The 15,715-nt window shown below is 45.2% G+C and overlaps 2 protein-coding genes across 4 annotated transcripts in view; one reads left to right on the forward strand and one right to left on the reverse strand.

Moving 5' to 3' along the window:
- LOC138652634 (endogenous retrovirus group PABLB member 1 Env polyprotein-like) overlaps window positions 1-3,504 on the reverse strand; it is a 204,247-nt gene extending 200,743 nt beyond the window's left edge. Inside the window, exon 1 of the mRNA XM_069743133.1 lies at window positions 3,248-3,504. The gene's annotated coding sequence lies outside the window, so the exon portion shown is untranslated. The remainder of the gene's footprint in view (window positions 1-3,247) is intronic.
- Window positions 1-15,715, forward strand: part of RBPMS (RNA binding protein, mRNA processing factor) — a 321,546-nt gene that overhangs the window by 301,047 nt on the left and 4,784 nt on the right. The window lies entirely within an intron of this gene.

Genomic DNA, 15,715 nt, shown 5'->3' on the forward strand with positions numbered 1-15,715 from the left:
CAGCGTCGGTCACCCTGACCGAACACCACAGGTGGCATCACGAACCCCTGTGTTATGGACCTGGTGGTTAGGAGCACCGGGAACGACCTGATGGGTAAACTCATACAGGACAAGCTCTGGGAAGTGGGAACTCTGCTGACCGCAACCCCTAATCCTATCACACAACTAGAAATAGCCGTGGAGCGTACCTAACTCTACCTAGACGCCTCTTCACAGCCTAAGAGCTAACTAGCCCTAGAGAAAGAAAATAAAGCCTACCTTGCCTCAGAGAAATTCCCCAAAGGAAAAGGCAGCCCCCACATATATTGACTGTGAGTAAAGATGAAAGCCACAAACACAGAAATGAAACAGGTTTCAGCAAAGGGAGGCCAGACTTACTAAACAGACTGAGGATAGGAAAGGTATCTTTGCGGTCAGCACAAAAAACTACAAAAAGACCACGCAGAGTGTGCAAAAAGACCTCCGCACTGACTCACGGTGCGGAGGTGCCATTCTGCATCCCAGAGCTTCCAGCTAGCAGGGCAAAATCATGATAGCAAGCTGGACAAGGAAACAATGAACAAAATAATAACTAGCAGGGATTTTGCTTCTGCTGGAGTAGACAGGTCACCAGAAAGATCCAAGAGCGAACTGAACCAGTACAAGAACATTGACAGCTGGCATGGAGTAACGATCAGAGTGGAGTTAAATATATCAGCCAGCCAAGACTAAACTAGGTCACCTGTGTAAGGAACCTCGGAACCAGCAGCTCCACTCACAGCCACCAGAGGGAGTCCATGGACAGAACTCGCCGAAGTACCGTTCATGACCACAGGAGGGAGTTCGATAACAGAATTCACAACACCCCTGACAGACTGCACCACCTTTATTGGACGCCTCTTAGCAGGGTCGCGGACCGGGTCTAGCCACCGTGACAGCCTCAGAACCGAACCAGAGAGGCCCGGTACCGAGAACTCGTGGCCCTGTGTCTGGGGGCGCTCCAGCTGCATTATACTCTGAGGTGGCTGCATTATACTATATGTGGGCTGCATTATACTGTATTGAGGACTATGGGGAATACGTTATACTATCTGAAGAACTATGGGGTGCATTATACTATGGGAAGTGAATTATACTACATAGATGACTATGGCGGTGCATTATACTATATGGAGCACTATGAGGAGTGTATTATACTATGTGGAGGACTGAGCAGTGTATTTTAATATATGGAGGACTATAGGGAGTGTATTATACTGTATGGAGGACTGTGGTGCACATTATAATATATGGAGTACTATGTGGTGTATTTTACTAAACAAGTAAAATGCTGCATATTCAGATTGTTTTTGCCGGAACAAAAATCATTGTTCTCAGTAGCACATCTCTGGTGTAAACCTGATACTGTATCTGTTAGTGATCTATTAGTGATCGTTCTTTCGATCAAACTCATTTAGCGGCCTGAACTCAGCGCGTGTAAATACAACTGAAATGCTTTTTTGTGATGTGCAATATGTTAGCATTTGGGGCCCCATTTTAAACTTTGCCTAGGGCCCCACTTCGCCTAAATCCGGCCCTGCCTACAAGTGTACAAAGATATACAGTCACCATGTGACAAGTGGGCCTGTGTAACTTCAAATGCCAGGGCTGAATTTTAGTCCCCGTCTGGCCCTGCCTGGGTCGATGTGCATGCCTCTCTTTAAAGCCCGAATTTATGGGTAGGTAGGACCCTGTTAAAATTAAAATCCACCACATGCTGGAACAAAGTAATGACTGACGATGATTCTGCTTACATCATGCTCTGCCTCTTTCCTTCCACCACTTTTTCACCTTTCTCACGTTTGCCATTTGTGCTCTTGGAGTTATCTTAACAGTATGCCCACTCCTAGGGCACCAGACCAGAATTGTTCCCCAGTTGTAGACGGGTTGAGAAGATTTGTCAGTAACCAGGCTTGCATGTCTTTATTGGGCACAGCACCTGTGAATCCCATATCTCAACTCTTTATTGAGACATCATTGTGCCAATTAACTACTGACATTCCGTAGCTCTAGCCTAGAACACAAACCAAACACAATATACTGTATACCTGTGCCAAAGTTGTAGTCAGATGTGGTAAAAATGCTGGAAAGTAAGAATGCTTTCAGAATCAGAAGTGTAAATAGTTTATTTTTATCATGTAATAAAATACAAAGTGAATGGACAAAAGAAAAATATGGCAATGAAGTTTTGGAAGGAACTCTACAGGGAGGTGGTTCCAAACATCTTGGAGAACTAACCACAGATCTTCTGTGAATGTAGGCTTGCATACATTTTTCTGTGTCTCCATGTAATATCACACAGACTCGATGTTGTGGAGATCAGGGCTTTGTTCGGAGCTCCTTGTGCTTCTTTATGCTGAAGATAACTCTTAATGACATTGGCAGTATGTTTGGGATCGTTGTCTTGCTGCAGAATACATTTGGAGCCAATCAAAAGCTTCCCTGATTGTACCCCATGATGGATAAGTATCTGCCTGTATTTTTCAGTACAACAAGAAGTGGGCAGCGTTGATTCCGCGGTGGGCCAACGAAGCTTAGTGCGGCAAATGAGTCGGGTTTTGATTACCGTGTGATGATATGAAAAGACAGAAGGATTTGCTCAAGCCTACATCTATAGAAGATCTGTGGATAGTTCTCCAAGATGTCTGGAACAACCTCCTTGAGTTCCTTCAAAATTGGTGCTAGAAAAAATGTTCAGCTAGAAGAATTGATGGTTTGATGGGTTTTTTTTAAGACAAAGGTCACACCAAATATTGATTTGACTTTTATTCAGTCACTTGGTCAGTTGCCAAAAATAAACTTAACACTTCTACTTGTCCACAGCTTCTGAAAAAGTCTGTGGTATACTGTATATTCACACTGTATATCTGGTGTTAACCAGAATGAAAACTGGAAAAAGTTTATGTACCATGTATTGTTCAGACTATTTTTTTGAGGGTTGTGTTTTGACAATCTTTTTGAGCATACCTCAAATGTTCGCCCCAGATGTAACATATTCTATAAATGACAGATACGAGTTTGGTACACTCTGTTCCTTTTCCACTCTTCAGTTATTGTTAAGACGTCAGCACTGTGCAACCTGTCTGGAAGGGGTTAATCAGCCGAGCATTTGTCAGTAATGTCAGCGCCAGAAAAGGATGACAGATTTATATTTTGTTATAAAACAGAATATGATTTAAAAAGCCTGACAAAGTGAAGCAAGATGCTCTTAAGTGCTCCGAGAACTTACCTCATACTCACGATTACAGAGATACTCCGAGTTTCTCCAGTTTTACACTGTTTACTCAATGATTCACTCCATTTAGTCAAAGATATTGGGTGCCAAAGAGCTACGGGTTAGAACAGATCCCAGTTTAAAGGCTCAGCTCATTATTTCAGCAAAGAGTATTTCCAGCATTGATTAACCTACAACTTTATGTTTCTGGGTTACACATAGTGTCATCAGTAAATAACATTCCTGGAGCTGATAGCATTCACTGAAAATGACAAAGGGCAGAACAAGGAGGCCTACCTGAAACATAAGGTCTTCCTAACTTCTGGAGCACTAACCAGAAGAAGAATAAAAATGTCTGCATAGAATTATCGATTACTATATATATATATATATACAGTGGGGCAAAAAAGTATTTAGTCAGTCAGCAATAGTGCAAGTTCCACCACTTAACCCCTTCCCGACCTTTGACGCCACGTAGGCGTCATGAAAGTCGGTGCCAATCCGACCCATGACGCCTATGTGGCGTCATGGAAAGATCGCGTCCCTGCAGATCGGGTGAAAGGGTTAACTCCCATTTCACCCGATCTGCAGGGACAGGGGGAGTGGTAGTTTAGCCCGGGGGGGGGGGGGGGTGGCTTCACCCCCTCGTGGCTACGATCGCTCTGATTGGCTGTTGAAAGTGAAACTGCCAATCAGAGCGATTTGTAATATTTCACCTATTATAACGGGTGAAATATTACAATCCAGCCATGGCCGATGCTGCAATATCATCGGCCATGGCTGGAAATACTAATGTGCCCCCACCCCACCCCACCGATCGCCCCCCCAGCCCCCCGATCTGTCCGGTACACTGCTCCAGCTCCCTTCTGTCCTGTGCTCCGCTCCCCCCCATGCTCTTGTCCGCTCCCCCCATGCTTCAATCACCCCCCCGTGCTCCGATCACCCCCCCTGCACTCCGATCCACCCACCTCCGTGCTCCGTTCCACCCCCCCGTGCTCCGTTCCACCCCCCCCGTGCTCCGTTCTACCCCCCCGTGCTCCGTTCCACCCCTCCCGCGCTCCGATTCACCCCCCCATGCTCCGATCCCCCCCCCGTGCTCCCCCCCCACCCTATCATACTTACCGATCCTGCCGGTGTCCGTCCGTCTTCTCCCCGGGCGCCGCCATCTTCCAAAATGGCGGGCGCATGCGCAGTGCGCCCGCCGAATCTGCCGGCCGGCAGATTCGTTCCAAAGTGCATTTTGATCACTGAGATATCTATCTGTGATCAAAATAAAAAAAATAATAAATGACCCCCCCCCTTTGTCACCCCCATAGGTAGGGACAATAAAAAAAATAAAGAATTTTTTTTTTCCACTAATGTTAGAATAGGGTTAGGGTTAGGAGTAGGGTTAGGGTTAGGGGTAGGGTTAGGGGTAGGGTTAGGGGTAGGGTTAGGGCTAGGGTTAGGGGTAGGGTTAGGGCTAGGGCTAGAGGTAGGGTTAGGGGTAGGGTTAGGGTTAGGGTTAGGGCTAGGGTTAGGGGTAGGGTTAGGGGTAGGGTTAGGGTTTCGGTATGTGCACACGTATTCTGGTCCTCTGCGGATTTTTCCGCTGCGGATTTGATAAATCCGCAGTGCTAAACCGCTGCGGATTTATGGCGGATTTACCGCGTTTTTTCTGCGCATTTCACTGCGGTTTTACAACTGCGATTTTCTATTTGAGCAGTTGTAAAACCGCTGCGGAATCCGCACAAAGAAGTGACATGCTTCGGAATGTAAACCACTGCGTTTCCATGCAGTTTTTCCGCAGCGTGTGTACAGCGATTTTTGTTTCCCATAGGTTTACATTGAACTGTAAACTCATGGGAAACTGCTGCGGATCCGCAGCGTTTTCCGCAGCGTGTGCACATACCTTTAGAATTAGGCCATGTGCACACGGTGCGGATTTGGCTGCGGATCCGCAGTGGATTGGCCGCTGCGGATTCGCAGCAGTGTTCCATCAGGTGTACAGTACCATGTAAACATATGGAAACCAAATCCGCTGTGCCCATGGTGCGGAAAATACCGCGCGGAAACGCTGCGTTGTATTTTCCGCAGCATGTCAATTCTTTGTGCGGATTCCGCAGCGTTTTACACCTGTTCCTCAATAGGAATCCGCAGGTGAAATCCGCACAAAAAACACTGCAAATCCGCGGAAAATCCGCAGGTAAAACGCAGTGCCTTTTACCCGCGGATTTTTCAAAAATGATGCTGAAAAATCTCACACGAATCCACAACGTGGGCACATAACCTTAGGGTTAGGGTTGGAATTAGGGTTGTGGTTAGGGGTGTGTTGTGGTTAGGGTTGTGATTAGGGTTATGGCTACAGTTGGGATTAGGGTTAGGGGTGTGTTGGGGTTAGGGTTAGGGCTGTGATTAGGGTTATGGCTACAGTTGGAATTAGGGTTGTGGTTAGGGTTAGGGGTGTGTTGGGGTTAGGGTTGTGGTTAGGGGTGTGTTGGGGTTAGGGTTGTGATTAGGGTTATGGCTACAGTTGGGATTAGGGTTAGGGGTGTGTTGGGGTTAGTGTTGGAGGTAGAATTGAGGGGTTACCACTGTTTAGGCACATCAGGGGTCTCCAAACACAACATGGCGCCACCATTGATTCCAGCCAATCTCGTATTCAAAAAGTCAAATGGTGCTCCCTCAATTCCGAGCCCTGATGTGTGCCCAAACAGTGGTTTACCCCCACATATGGGGTACCAGCATACTCAGGATAAACTGCGCAACAATTACTGGGGTCCAATTTCTCCTGTTACCCTTGTGAAAATAAAAAAATGCTTGCTAAAACATCATTTTTGAGGAAAGAAAAATGATTTATTATTTTCACGGCTCTACGTTGTAAACGTCTGTGAAGCACTTGGGGGTTCAAAGTGCTCACCACATATCTAGATAAGTTCCTTGGGGGGTCTATTTTCTAAAATTGGGTCACTTGTGGGGGGTTTCTACTGTTTAGGCCCACCAGGGGCTCTGCAAACGCAACGTGACGCCTGCAGACCATTCCATCAAAGTCTGCATTTCAAAAGTCACTACTTCCCTTCTGAGCCCCGACGTGTGCCCAAACAGTGGTTTACCCCCACACATGGGGTATCAGCGTACTCAGGAGAAACTGAACAACAACTTTTGGGGTCCAATTTCTCCTGTAACCCTTGGGAAAATAAAAAATTCTGGGCTAAATAATTATTTTTGAGGAAAGAAAACGTATTTATTATTTTCACGGCTCTGCATTATATACTTCTATGAAGCATTTGGGGGTTCAAAGTGCTCACCACACATCTAGATAAGTTTCTTTCGGGGTCTAGTTTCCAAAATGGGGTCACTTGTGGGGGTTTTCTACTGTTTAGCCACATCAGGGGCTCTGCAAACGCAACGTGACGCCCGCAGAGCATTCCATCAAAGTCTGCATTTCAAAACGTCACTACTTCAATTCCGAGCCCCGGCATGTGCCCAAACAGTAGTTTACCCCCACATATGGGGTATTACCGTACTCAGGAGAAACTGGACAACAAATATTGGGGTCAAATTTCTCCTGTTACCCTTGGGAAAATTAAAAAATTCTGGGCTAAATAATTACTTTTGAGGAAAGAAAACGTATTTATTATTTTCACGGCTCTGCATTATAAACTTCTGTGAAGCACTTGGGGGTTCAAAGTGCTCACCACACATCTAGATAAGTTCCTTTCGGGGTCTAGTTTCCAAAATGTGGTCACTTGTGGGGGGTTTCTACTGTTAAGCCACATCAGGGGCTCTGCAAACGCAACGTGACGCCCACAGAGCATTCCATCAAAGTCTGCATTTCAAAACGTCACTACTTCACTTCCGAGCCCCGGCATGTGCCCAAACAGTGGTTTACCCCCACATATGGGGTATCAGCGTACTCAGGAGAAACTGGACAACAACTTTTGGGGTCAAATTTCTCCTGATACCCTTGGGAAAATAAAAAATTGCAGGCTAAAAGATCATTTTTGAGAAAATAATTTTTTATTTTATTTTCATGGCTCTGCGTTATAAACTTCTGTGAAGCACTTGGGGGTTCAAAGTCCTCACCACACATCTAGATTAGTTCTTTGGTGGACTAGTTTCCAAAATGGGGTCATTCCTGGGGGATCTCCAATGTTTAGGCACACAGGGGCTCTCCAAACGTGACATGGTGTCCGCTAATGATTGGAGCTAATTTTCCATTTAAAAAGCCAAATGGCGTGCCTTCCCTTCCGAGCCCTGCCGTGCGCCCAAACAGTGGTTTACCCCCACATATGGGGTATCAGCTGTTGTGAGTTCTGTTTTTGGGCTCCCTCTGGTGGTTACTGATGGTACTGGGTGACTTGTGTTCTCTGCGGTCTCTGGTGTCCACCTGTTCCATCAGGTTATGGGAGTTTCCTATTTAACCTGGCTTTTTTGTCATTTCCTCGCCGGCTATCAATGTATCAGCGTGTCTTTTTACCTCTGCTCCCTGCGTCTGTTATCTTCAGGACAAGCTAAGTTTTGATTTTCCTGTTCCACGTTTTGCTTAATTTTTGTCTTAGTCCAGCTTGCAGATATGTGATTCCTTGCTGCTGGTTGCTCTAGTGGGCTGAAATTACTCCTCATGTTCCATGAGTTGGCACATGAGTTCAAGTAATTTCAGGATGGTTTTTTGAAGGGTTTTTCGCTGACCGCACAGTTCACTTTTGTATCCTCTGCTATCTAGCTTTAGCGGGCCTCATTTTTGCTGATTCTATTTTCATAACTACGTATGTGCTTTCCTCTTATTTCACCGTTATTACATGTGGGGGGCTGCTATTTCTGTGGGGTGTTTCTCTGGAGGCAAGTGAGGTCTGTGTTTCTTCTAATAGGGGAAGTTAATCCTTCGGCTGGCGCGAGACGTCTAGGAATCATCGTAGGCACGTTCCCCGGCTACTGCTAGTTGTGTGTTTAGGTTCAGGATCGCGGTCAGCTCAGGTTCCATCACCCTAGAGCTTGTTTTGTTTTTGTGCGTGTCCTTTTGTGATCCCCTGCCATTGGGATCATGACAGTATAGCCGGCCAGAAAAAATTGGTCATCTTTTTGGCTGAAGTAGGAGGAAAAGTAGTCTGAGGAAGTTTTTTTTTTTTTCTCCCCTCCTCAGTGTTTGCTGCTTCTTTCCTCCTCTTAATCCTTGAATGGCTCTGACCTCAGCTGTTTATCATGGATATCCAGAGTTTGGCTTCCAGCCTGAATAATCTTGCTGCTAAGGTTCAAAATATACAAGATTTTGTTGTACATACGCCTATGTCTGAACCTAGAATTCCTATCCCAGAGTTTTTTTTCTGGAGATAGATCTAGTTTTCTGAATTTTAGGAACAATTGCAAGTTGTTTCTTTCCTTGAAATCTCGCTCCTCTGGAGACCCTGCTCAGCAGGTCAAGATTGTTATATCTTTCCTGCGGGGTGACCCTCAGAATTGGGCATTTGCATTGGCACCAGAGGATCCTGCGTTGCTCAATGTGGATGCGTTTTTTCTGGCATTGGGTTTGCTCTATGAGGAACCTAACCTAGAGATTCAGGCTGAAAAAGCTTTATTGGCTCTCTCTCAGGGGCAAGATGAAGCAGAAATATATTGTCAGAAATTTCGGAAATGGTCGGTGCTTACTCAGTGGAATGAGTGCGCTCTGGCTGCAAAATTCAGAGATGGCCTTTCTGAGGCCATTAAAGATGTTATGGTGGGGTTCCCGGCGCCTACAGGTCTGAATGAGTCCATGACTATGGCTATTCAGATTGTTCGGCGTTTACGGGAGCGCAAACCTGTGCACCATTTGGCGGTGTCTTCTGAACAGGCACCTGAGATAATGCAATGTGATAGAATTCAGTCCAGAAGTGAACGGCAAAATTATAGGCGGAAAAATGGATTGTGTTTTTATTGTGGTGATTCAGCTCATGTTATATCAGCATGCTCTAAACGCACAAAAAAGGTTGATAAGTCTGTTGCCATTGGTACTTTACAGTCTAAGTTCATTCTGTCTGTGACTCTGATTTGTTCATTATCATCCATTTCCGTCGATGCCTATGTGGATTCAGGCGCTGCCCTGAGTCTTATGGATTGGTCATTTGCCAATCGCTGTGGGTTTAGTCTGGAACCTCTGGAAGTTCCTATTCCTTTGAAAGGAATTGACTCTACACCTTTGGCTATGAATAAACCTCAGTACTGGACACAAGTGACCATGCGTATGACTCCCGTTCATCAGGAGGTGATTCGCTTCCTGGTACTGTATAATTTACATGATGTCTTAGTGCTTGGTCTGCCATGGTTACAAACTCATAACCCAGTCCTGGACTGGAAAACAATGTCTGTGTTAAGCTGGGGATGTCAGGGGGTTCATGATGATGCATCTCCGATTTCTATCGCTTCATCTACTCCTTCTGAGGTTCCAGTATTTTTGTCTGATTATCGTGAGGTTTTTGAGGAGCCTAAGCTCAGTTCGCTTCCTCCTCACAGGGATTGCGATTGTGCTATAGATTTGATTCCTGGCAGTAAATTCCCTAAAGGTCGTTTGTTCAATCTGTCAGTGCCAGAGCATTCTGCTATGCGGAATTATGTTAAGGAGTCCTTGGAAAAGGGACATATCCGTCCATCTTCGTCCCCTTTGGGAGCAGGTTTTTTTTTGTGGCCAAAAAAGATGGTTCCTTGAGGCCTTGCATAGATTATCGTCTTTTGAATAAGATTACAGTCAAATATCAGTATCCTTTGCCATTGTTGACTGATTTGTTCGCTCGCATTAAGGGGGCTAAATGGTTCACTAAGATTGATCTTCGGGGTGCGTATAATCTTGTGCGGATAAGGCAGGGTGATGAGTGGAAAACCGCATTTAATACGCCTGAGGGCCATTTCGAGTATTTGGTGATGCCTTTTGGACTTTCTAATGCTCCTTCTGTCTTCCAGTCTTTTATGCATGATATTTTCCGTGAATATCTGGATAAATTTATTATCGTGTATTTGGATGATGTTTTGGTTTTTTCTGATGACTGGGAGTCTCATGTTCAGCAGGTCAGGAAGGTGTTTCAGGTCCTGCGGGCCAATTCTTTGTTTGTAAAGGGTTCTAAATGTCTCTTTGGAGTCCAGAAGATTACTTTTTTGGGGTATATTTTTTCCCCTTCTACTATTGAGATGGATCCCGTCAAGGTTCAGGCTATTTGTGACTGGACGCAGCCTACATCTCTTAAGAGTCTACAGAAGTTCTTGGGCTTTGCTAATTTTTATCGTTGCTTCATAACAAATTTTTCTAGTGTTGTTAAGCCTTTGACGGATTTGACTAAGAAGGGTGCTGATGTTACTGATTGGTCTCCTGCGGCTGTGGAGGCCTTTCAGGAACTTAAGCGCGTGTTCTTCTGCTCCTGTGTTGCGTCAGCCAGATACGTCGCTTCCTTTTCAGGTTGAGGTTGATGCTTCCGAGATCGGAGCGGGGGCGGTTTTGTCACAGAGAAGCTCCGATGGCTCGGTGATGAAGCCATGTGCGTTCTTTTCTAGAAAATTTTCGCCCGCCGAACGGAATTATGATGTTGGTAATCGGGAGCTTTTGGCCATGATGTGGGCATTTGAGGAGTGGCGTCATTGGCTTGAGGGTGCTAGACATCGTGTGGTGGTCTTGACTGATCACAAAAATCTGATGTACCTTGAGTCTGCCAAGCGTCTGAATCCTAGACAGGCTCGTTGGTCACTGTTTTTCTCCCGTTTCAATTTTGTGGTTTCATACCTGCCAGGTTCAAAGAATGTGAAGGCGGATGCTCTTTCTAGGAGTTTTGTGCCTGACTCCCCTGGAAATTCTGAGTCCACTGGTATCCTTAGGGATGGGGTGATTTTGTCGGCTGTCTCCCCAGACTTGCGACGTGCTTTGCAGGAGTTTCAGGCGGATAAACCTGATCGTTGTCCGCCGGAAAGACTGTTTGTTCCGGATAATTGGACCAGTAGAGTCATCTCCGAGGTCCATTCTTCTGTGTTGGCAGGTCATCCTGGAATATTTGGTACTAGAGACTTGGTGGCCAGGTCTTTTTGGTGGCCTTCCTTGTCGAGGGATGTGCGTTCTTTCGTGCAGTCTTGTGGAGTTTGCGCTCGGGCTAAGCCTTGCTGTTCTCGGGCCAGTGGATTGTTGTCACCTTTGCCTATCCCGAAGAGGCCTTGGACGCACATTTCCATGGACTTTATTTCGGATCTCCCTGTCTCTCAAAAAATGTCCGTCATATGGGTTGTGTGTGACCGCTTTTCTAAGATGGTTCATCTGGTACCCTTGCCTAAGTTACCTTCCTCCTCTGAGTTGGTCCCTCTGTTTTTTCAAAACGTGGTCCGTTTGCATGGCATTCCGGAGAACATCGTTTCTGACAGGGGATCCCAGTTTGTGTCTAGATTTTGGCGGACGTTCTGTGCTAAGATGGGCATTGATTTGTCCTTTTCGTCTGCATTCCATCCCCAGACGAATGGCCAGACGGAACGAACTAATCAGACTTTAGAAACTTATTTAAGGTGTTTTGTTTCTGCTGATCAAGATGACTGGGTTTCCTTTTTGCCGCTTGCCGAGTTTGCCCTTAATAATCGGGCTAGTTCTGCTACCTTGGTTTCTCCTTTCTTTTGTAATTCGGGGTTTCATCCTTGTTTTTCCTCTGGTCAGGTGGAGCCTTCTGATTGTCCTGGAGTGGACATGGTGGTGGATAGGTTGCATCAGATTTGGAGTCATGTGGTGGACAATTTGAAGTTGTCCCAGGAGAGGGCTCAGCAGTTTGCTAATCGCCGTCGCCGCGTGGGTCCTCGACTTCTTGTTGGGGACTTGGTGTGGTTGTCTTCTCGTTTTGTTCCTATGAGGGTCTCTTCTCCTAAGTTCAAGCCTCGGTTCATCGGTCCCTATAGGATCTTGGAAATTCTTAACCCTGTGTCGTTTCGTTTGGATCTCCCGGCATCATTTGCTATTCATAATGTGTTCCATCGGTCGTTGTTGCGGAAGTATGAGGTACCTGTTGTTCCTTCGCTTGAGCCTCCTGCTCCGGTGCTGGTGGAGGGTGAATTGGAGTATGTTGTGGAGAAGATCTTGGATTCTCGTGTTTCCAGACGGAAACTCCAGTATTTGGTCAAGTGGAAGGGTTATGGTCAGGAGGATAATTCTTGGGTGATTGCCTCTGATGTTCATGCTGCCGATTTGGTCCGTGCTTTTCATAGGGCTCATCCTGGTCGCCCTGGTGGTTCTCGTGAGGGTTCGGTGACCCCTCCTCAAGGGGGGGTACTGTTGTGAGTTCTGTTTTTGGGCTCCCTCTGGTGGTTACTGATGGTACTGGGTGACTTGTGTTCTCTGCGGTCTCTGGTGTCCACCTGTTCCATCAGGTTATGGGAGTTTCCTATTTAACCTGGCTATTTTGTCATTTCCTCGCCGGCTATCAATGTATCAGCGTGTCTTTTTACCTCTGCTCCCTGCGTCTGTTATCTTCAGGACAAGCTAAGTTTTGATTTTCCTGTTCCACGTTTTGCTTAATTTTTGTCTTAGTCCAGCTTGCAGATATGTGATTCCTTGCTGCTGGTTGCTCTAGTGGGCTGAAATTACTCCTCATGTTCCATGAGTTGGCACATGAGTTCAAGTAATTTCAGGATGGTTTTTTGAAGGGTTTTTCGCTGACCGCGCAGTTCACTTTTGTATCCTCTGCTATCTAGCTTTAGCGGGCCTCATTTTTGCTGATTCTATTTTCATAACTACGTATGTGCTTTCCTCTTATTTCACCGTTATTACATGTGGGGGGCTGCTATTTCTGTGGGGTGTTTCTCTGGAGGCAAGTGAGGTCTGTGTTTCTTCTAATAGGGGAAGTTAATCCTGCGGCTGGCGCGAGACGTCTAGGAATCATCGTAGGCACGTTCCCCGGCTACTGCTAGTTGTGTGTTTAGGTTCAGGATCGCAGTCAGCTCAGGTTCCATCACCCAAGAGCTTGTTTTGTTTTTGTGCTTGTCCTTTTGTGATCCCCTGCCATTGGGATCATGACAATCAGCGTACTCAGGACAAACTGGACAACAACATTTGTGGTCCAATTTCTCCTATTACCCTTGGCAAAATAGGAAATTCCAGGCTAAAAAATCATTTTTGAGGAAAGAAAAATTATTTTTTATTTTCATGGCTCTGCGTTATAAACTTCTGTGAAGCACCTGGGGGTTTAAAGTGCTCAATATGCATCTAGATAAGTTCCTTGGGGGGTCTAGTTTCCAAAATGGGGTCACTTGTGGGGGAGCTCCAATGTTTAGGCACACAGGGGCTCTCCAAACGCGACATGGTGTCCGCTACAATTGGAGCTAATTTTCCATTCAAAAAGTCAAATGGCGCGCCTTCCCTTCCGAGCCCTGCCGTGTGCCCAAACAGTGGTTTACCCCCACATATGAGGTATCGGCGTACTCGGGAGAAATTGCCCAACAAATTTTATGATCCATTTTATCCTATTGCCCATGTGATAATGAAAAAATTGAGGCGAAAAGAATTTTGTGAAAAAAAAGTACTTTTTCATTTTTACAGATCAATTTGTGAAGCACCTGAGGGTTTAAAGTGCTCACTAGGCATCTAAGTAAGTTCCTTGGGGGGTCTAGTTTCCAAAATGGGGTCACTTGTGGGGGAGCGCCAATGTTTAGGCACACAGGAGCTTTCCAAACGCGACATGGTGTCCGCTAACGATGGAGATAATTTTTCATTCAAAAAGTCAAATGGCGCTCCTTCCCTTCCGAGCCTTACCATGTGCCCAAACAGTGGTTTACCCCCACATATGAGGTATCAGTGTACTCAGGAGAAATTGCCCAACAAATTTTAGGATCCATTTTATCCTGTTGCCCATGTGAAAATGAAAAAATTGAGGCTAAAAAATTTTTTTGTGAAAAAAAAGTACTTTTTCATTTTTACGGATCAATTTGTGAAGCACCTGGGGGTTCAAAGTGCTCACTATGCATCTAGATAAGTTCCCTGGGGCGTCTAGTTTCCAAAATGGGGTCACTTGTGGGGGAGTTCCAATTTTTAGGCACACGGGGGCTCTCCAAACGTGACATGGTGTCCGCTAAAGAGTGGAGCCAATTTTTGATTCAAAAAGTCAAATGGCGCTCCTTCCCTTCCAAGCCCTGCCGTGCGCCCAAACAGTGGTTTACCCCCACATATGAGGTATCAGCGTACTCAGGACAAATTGGACAACAACTTACGTGGTTCAGTTTCTCCTTTTACCATTGGGAAAATAAAAAAATTGTTGCTAAAAATAATTTTTGTGACTAAAAAGTTAAATGTTCATTTTTTCCTTCCATGTTGCTTCTGCTGCTGTGAAGCACCTGAAGGGTTAATAAACTTCTGGAATGTGGTTTTGAGTACCTTGAGGGGTGCAGTTTTTAGAATGGTGTCACTTTTGGGTATTTTCAGCCATATACACCCCTCAAACTGACTTCAAATGTGAGGTGGTCCCTAAAAAAATGGTTTTGTAAATTTCGTTGTAAAAATGAGAAATCGCTGGTCAAATTTTAACCCTTATAACTTCCTAGCAAAAAAAAATTTTGTTTCCAAAATTGTGCTGATGTAAAGTAAACATGTGGGAAATGTTATTTTTTAACTATTTTGTGTCACATAACTCTCTGGTTTAACAGAATAAAAATTCAAAATGTGAAAATTGCGAAATTTTCAAAATTTTCGCCAAATTTCCGTTTTTATCACAAATAAACGCATAATTTATTGACCTAAATTTACCACTAACATGAAGCCCAATATGTCACGAAAAAACAATCTCAGAACCGCTAGGATCCGTTGAAGCGTTCCTGAGTTATTACCTCATAAAGGGACACTGGTCAGAATTGCAAAAAACGGCAAAGTCTTTAAGGTCAAAATAGGCTGGGTCATGAAGGGGTTAAAAAGATGAGAGTCGTCTGTAATTTACATCATAGGTAGACCTCAACTATGGGAGACAAACTGAGAAAAAAAATCCAGAAAATCACATTGTCTGTTTTTTTTAACATTTTATTTGCATATTATGGTGGAAAATAAGTATTTGGTCAGAAACAAACAATCAAGATTTCTGGCTCTCACAGACCTGTAACTTCTTAAGAGTCTCCTCTTTCCTCCACTCATTACCTGTAGTAATGGCACCTGTTTAAACTTGTTATCAGTATAAAAAGACACCTGTGCACACCCTCAAACAGTCTGACTCCAAACTCCACTATGGTGAAGACCAAAGAGCTGTCAAAGGACACCAGAAACAAAATTGTAGCCCTGCACCAGGCTGGGAAGACTGAATCTGCAATAGCCAACCAGCTTGGAGTGAAGAAATCAACAGTGGGAGCAATAATTAGAAAATGGAAGACATACAAGACCACTGATAATCTCCCTCGATCTGGGGCTCCACGCAAAATCCCACCCCGTGGGGTCAGAATGATCACAAGAACGGTGAGCAAAAATCCCAGAACCACGCGGGGGGACCTAGTGAATGAACTGCAGAGAGCTGGGACCAATGTAACAAGGCCTACCATAAG

Source organism: Ranitomeya imitator, chromosome 1, assembly GCF_032444005.1.
Source record: "Ranitomeya imitator isolate aRanImi1 chromosome 1, aRanImi1.pri, whole genome shotgun sequence".
In the NCBI taxonomy this organism is placed as follows: domain Eukaryota; kingdom Metazoa; phylum Chordata; class Amphibia; order Anura; family Dendrobatidae; genus Ranitomeya; species Ranitomeya imitator.